A 6,298-nucleotide genomic window follows, 5' to 3' on the forward strand; every position below is an offset into this window, starting at 1 on the left:
ATGGAGAACCACAAAAGCTGCACGATGAAGAACTCTTCCGGGCCGTAATGAAGGAAAAACCAAAAGCTTCATGATGAAGCAATCCAGGGCCACAGTGAAGAAAACACCAAAAGCTGCATGATGGAGAACTCCTCAGGTTGTAGGGAAGAAAACGTGAATAGCTGCATGACGAAGCACTCCTCAGGGGAAACGTGGTGAAGAGAACCTCAAAAGCGGAACAATAAAGCTCTCCTCAGAGGAAAAGGAGGTGGAGAGAACCCCAAAAGCTGGACAATGGAGAACTCCGCATCATCCGCAGTTAAGAAAACACCAAAAGCTGCACAATGAAGAACTCCTCAGGGCCGCAGAGAAGAAAACCCCAAAAGCTGCACGATGTACCAATCTTCAGGGCCGCAGTGAAGAAAACACCAAAAGCTGCACGCTGAAGCAATCCTCAGGGGCCACAAGGTGAAGAAAACACAAAAAGCTCCACGAAGAACCACTCCTCAAGAGACACAGTGAAGAAAACACGAAAAGCGGAATGATGAAGCACTCCTCAGCAGAAACGTGGTATGGAGAACCACAAAAGCTGCATGATGAAGAACTCCTCAGGGCCGTAATGAAGGAAAAACCAAAAGCTTCATGATGAAGCAATCCAGGGCCACAGTGAAGAAAACACCAAAAACCACACGCTAAAGCAATCCTCAGGGGCCACAAGGTGAAGAAAACACAAAAAGCTCCACTGAGCATCACTCTTCACGAGCCACACTGAAGATAACATGAAAAGCTGAATGATGAAGCAATCCTCAGCAGAAACGTGGTGTGGAGAACCACAAAAGCTGCACGATGAAAAAGTCCTCAGAGGAAAGGCACTGAAGCAAACACGAAAAGCTGGACGCAAAAGCACACCTCGACTTGCAGTGAAGAAAGCAACCAAAGCTGCTCAGCAAAGCACTCCTCAGAGGCTGCAGTGAAGAAATCCCAAAAGCTGCACGATGAAGCAATCCTCAGGGAAAACGTGGTGAACACAACCCGAAAACCTGCATGATGAAGTTCTCCTCAGGGTCGTAGTGAAGAAAACACAAATAGCTGCACGATGAAGCTTTCCTCAGGGGAAAAGTGTTGAACAGAACCCCAGAATCTGGACGATGCACAACTCCTCACAGGTCACAGTGAGGAAAACACCACAAGCTGCACGATGTTGCAATCCTCACGGGCCTGAAACAAGAAAAAACCACACCACATGTTGGAGGATGAAACACTTCTCAAGGGCAACAAGCAGAAAACAATACCAAAAAATGCACAATGAAGCTCTCTCAAGGAAATCATGGTGAGGAGAGCCTCAAGAGTTGCACGACGCAGAACTCCTCAGAGCCGTAATTAAGAAAACACCAAAAACTGCACGATGAAGCGATCTTCAGGGCCGCAGTGAAGAAAACACCAAAAGCTGCACAATGACACAAACCTCAGGGGCCTCAAGGTGAAGAAAACACAAAAAGCTCCACGAAGAATCACTCCTGAAGAGACACAGTGAAGAAAACACGAAAAGCGGAATGATGAAGCACTCCTCAGCAGAAACATGGTATGGAGAACCACAAAAGCTGCACGATGAAGAACTCTTCCGGGCCGTAATGAAGGAAAAACCAAAAGCTTCATGATGAAGCAATCCAGGGCCACAGTGAAGAAAACACCAAAAGCTGCATGATGGAGAACTCCTCAGGTTGTAGGGAAGAAAACGTGAATAGCTGCATGACGAAGCACTCCTCAGGGGAAACGTGGTGAAGAGAACCTCAAAAGCGGAACAATAAAGCTCTCCTCAGAGGAAAAGGGGGTGGAGAGAACCCCAAAAGCTGGACAATGGAGAACTCCGCATCATCCGCAGTTAAGAAAACACCAAAAGCTGCACAATGAAGAACTCCTCAGGGCCGCAGAGAAGAAAACCCCAAAAGCTGCACGCTGAAGCAATCCTCAGGGGCCACAAGGTGAAGAAAACACAAAAAGCTCCACAAAGAACCACTCCTCAAGAGACACAGTGAAGAAAACACAAAAAGCGGAATGATGAAGCACTCCTCAGCAGAAACGTGGTATGGAGAACCACAAAAGCTGCATGATGAAGAACTCCTCAGGGCCGTAATGAAGGAAAAACCAAAAGCTTCATGATGAAGCAATCCAGGGCCACAGTGAAGAAAACACCAAAAACCACACGCTAAAGCAATCCTCAGGGGCCACAAGGTGAAGAAAACACAAAAAGCTCCACTGAGCATCACTCTTCACGAGCCACACTGAAGATAACATGAAAAGCTGAATGATGAAGCAATCCTCAGCAGAAACGTGGTGTGGAGAACCACAAAAGCTGCACGATGAAAAAGTCCTCAGAGGAAAGGCACTGAAGCAAACACGAAAAGCTGGACACAAAAGCACACCTCGACTTGCAGTGAAGAAAGCAACCAAAGCTGCTCAGCAAAGCACTCCTCAGAGGCTGCAGTGAAGAAATCCCAAAAGCTGCACGATGAAGCAATCCTCAGGGAAAACGTGGTGAACACAACCCGAAAACCTGCATGATGAAGTTCTCCTCAGGGTCGTAGTGAAGAAAACACAAATAGCTGCACGATGAAGCTTTCCTCAGGGGAAAAGTTTTGAACAGAACCCCAGAATCTGGATGATGCACAACTCCTCACAGGTCACAGTGAGGAAAACACCACAAGCTGCATGATGTTGCAATCCTCACGGGCCTGAAACAAGAAAAAACCACACCACATGTTGGAGGATGAAACACTTCTCAAGGGCAACAAGCAGAAAACAATACCAAAAAATGCACAATGAAGCTCTCTCAAGGAAATCATGGTGAGGAGAGCCTCAAGACTTGCACGACGCAGAACTCCTCAGAGCCGTAATCAAGACAACACCAAAAGCTGCACGATGAACCAATCTTCAGGGCCGCAGTGAAGAAAACACCACAAGCTGCACAATGACGCAATCCTCACAGGCCTGAAACAAGAAAAAACCACACCACATGTTGGAGGATGAAACACTTCTCAAGGGCAACAAGCAGAAAACAATACCAAAAAATGCACAATGAAGCTCTCTCTAGGAAAACATGGTGAGGAGAACCCCAAGAGCTGCACGATGCAGAACTCCTCAGAGCCGTAATCAAGACAACACCAAAAGCTGCGCGATGAAGCAATCCTCAGGGCCGCAGTGAAGAAAACACCAAAAGCTGCACAATGATGCACTCCCCAGGGGCCACAAGGTGAAGAAAACACAAAAAGCTCCACGAAGAATCACTCCTCAAGAGACACAGTGAAGAAAACACGAAAAGCGGAATGATGAAGCACTCCTCAGCAGAAACATGGTATGGAGAACCACAAAAGCTGCACGATGAAGAACTCTTCCGGGCCGTAATGAAGGAAAAACCAAAAGCTTCATGATGAAGCAATCCAGGGCCACAGTGAAGAAAACACCAAAAGCTGCACGATGGAGAACTCCTCAGGTTGTAGGGAAGAAAACGTGAATAGCTGCATGACGAAGCACTCCTCAGGGGAAACGTGGTGAAGAGAACCTCAAAAGCGGAACAATAAAGCTCTCCTCAGAGGAAAAGGAGGTGGAGAGAACCCCAAAAGCTGGACAATGGAGAACTCCGCATCATCCGCAGTTAAGAAAACACCAAAAGCTGCACAATGAAGAACTCCTCAGGGCCGCAGAGAAGAAAACCCCAAAAGCTGCACGATGTACCAATCTTCAGGGCCGCAATGAAGAAAACACCAAAAGCTGCACGCTGAAGCAATCCTCAGGGGCCACAAGGTGAAGAAAACACAAAAAGCTCCACGAAGAACCACTCCTCAAGAGACACAGTGAAGAAAACACGAAAAGCGGAATGATGAAGCACTCCTCAGCAGAAACGTGGTATGGAGAACCACAAAAGCTGCATGATGAAGAACTCCTCAGGGCCGTAATGAAGGAAAAACCAAAAGCTTCATGATGAAGCAATCCAGGGCCACAGTGAAGAAAACACCAAAAACCACACGCTAAAGCAATCCTCAGGGGCCACAAGGTGAAGAAAACACAAAAAGCTCCACTGAGCATCACTCTTCACGAGCCACACTGAAGATAACATGAAAAGCTGAATGATGAAGCAATCCTCAGCAGAAACGTGGTGTGGAGAACCACAAAAGCTGCACGATGAAAAAGTCCTCAGAGGAAAGGCACTGAAGCAAACACGAAAAGCTGGACACAAAAGCACACCTCGACTTGCAGTGAAGAAAGCAACCAAAGCTGCTCAGCAAAGCACTCCTCAGAGGCTGCAGTGAAGAAATCCCAAAAGCTGCACGATGAAGCAATCCTCAGGGAAAACGTGGTGAACACAACCCGAAAACCTGCATGATGAAGTTCTCCTCAGGGTCGTAGTGAAGAAAACACAAATAGCTGCACGATGAAGCTTTCCTCAGGGGAAAAGTTTTGAACAGAACCCCAGAATCTGGACGATGCACAACTCCTCACAGGTCACAGTGAGGAAAACACCACAAGCTGCACGATGTTGCAATCCTCACAGGCCTGAAACAAGAAAAAACCACACCACATGTTGGAGGATGAAACACTTCTCAAGGGCAACAAGCAGAAAACAATACCAAAAAATGCACAATGAAGCTCTCTCAAGGAAATCATGGTGAGGAGAGCCTCAAGAGTTGCACGACGCAGAACTCCTCAGAGCCGTAATTAAGAAAACACCAAAAACTGCACGATGAAGCGATCTTCAGGGCCGCAGTGAAGAAAACACCAAAAGCTGCACAATGACACAAACCTCAGGGGCCTCAAGGTGAAGAAAACACAAAAAGCTCCACGAAGAATCACTCCTCAAGAGACACAGTGAAGAAAACACGAAAAGCGGAATGATGAAGCACTCCTCAGCAGAAACATGGTATGGAGAACCACAAAAGCTGCACGATGAAGAACTCTTCCGGGCCGTAATGAAGGAAAAACCAAAAGCTTCATGATGAAGCAATCCAGGGCCACAGTGAAGAAAACACCAAAAGCTGCACGATGGAGAACTCCTCAGGGGCTACAAGATGAAGAAAACATGAAAAGTGCAATGAAGAATTACTCCTGAAGTGCCACAGTCAAGAAAACACCAAAAGCTGGACAATGAAGTTCTCCTCAGGTTGTAGGGAAGAAAACGTGAATAGCTGCACGATGAAGCACTCCTCAGGGGAAACGTGGTGAAGAGAACCTCAAAAGCGGAACAATAAAGCTCTCCTCAGAGGAAAAGGGGGTGGAGAGAACCCCAAAAGCTGGACAATGGAGAACTCCGCATCATCCGCAGTGAAGAGAACACCAAAAGCTGCACAATGAAGCAATCTTCAGGGCCACAGTGAAGAAAACACCAAAAGCTGCACGCTGAAGCAATCCTCAGGGGCCACAAGGTGAAGAAAACACAAAAAGCTCCACGAAGAACCACTCCTCAAGAGACACAGTGAAGAAAACACGAAAAGCGGAATGATGAAGAACTCCTCAGCAGAAACGTGGTATGGAGAACCACAAAAGCTGCATGATGAAGAACTCCTCAGGGCCGTAATGAAGGAAAAACCAAAAACTTCATGATGAAGCGATCTTCAGGGCCGCAGTGAAGAAAACACCTAAAGCTGCACAAAGACGCAATCCTCAGGGGCATGAAACAAGAAAAAACCACACCACATGTTGGAGGATGAAACACTTCTCAAGGGCAACAAGCAGAAAACAATACCAAAAAATGCACAATGAAGCTCTCTCTAGGAAAACATGGTGAGGAGAACCCCAAGAGCTGCACGATGCAGAACTCCTCAGAGCCGTAATCAAGACAACACCAAAAGCTGCGCGATGAAGCAATCCTCAGGGCCGCAGTGAAGAAAACACCAAAAGCTGCACAATGATGCACTCCCCAGGGGCCACAAGGTGAAGAAAACACAAAAAGCTCCACGAAGAATCACTCCTGAAGAGACACAGTGAAGAAAACACGAAAAGCGGAATGATGAAGCACTCCTCAGCAGAAACATGGTATGGAGAACCACAAAAGCTGCACGATGAAGAACTCTTCCGGGCCGTAATGAAGGAAAAACCAAAAGCTTCATGATGAAGCAATCCAGGGCCACAGTGAAGAAAACACCAAAAGCTGCATGATGGAGAACTCCTCAGGTTGTAGGGAAGAAAACGTGAATAGCTGCATGACGAAGCACTCCTCAGGGGAAACGTGGTGAAGAGAACCTCAAAAGCGGAACAATAAAGCTCTCCTCAGAGGAAAAGGGGGTGGAGAGAACCCCAAAAGCTGGACAATGGAGAACTCCGCATC

This window comes from Cygnus atratus, unplaced genomic scaffold (genome assembly GCF_013377495.2).
Source record: "Cygnus atratus isolate AKBS03 ecotype Queensland, Australia unplaced genomic scaffold, CAtr_DNAZoo_HiC_assembly HiC_scaffold_43, whole genome shotgun sequence".
In the NCBI taxonomy this organism is placed as follows: domain Eukaryota; kingdom Metazoa; phylum Chordata; class Aves; order Anseriformes; family Anatidae; genus Cygnus; species Cygnus atratus.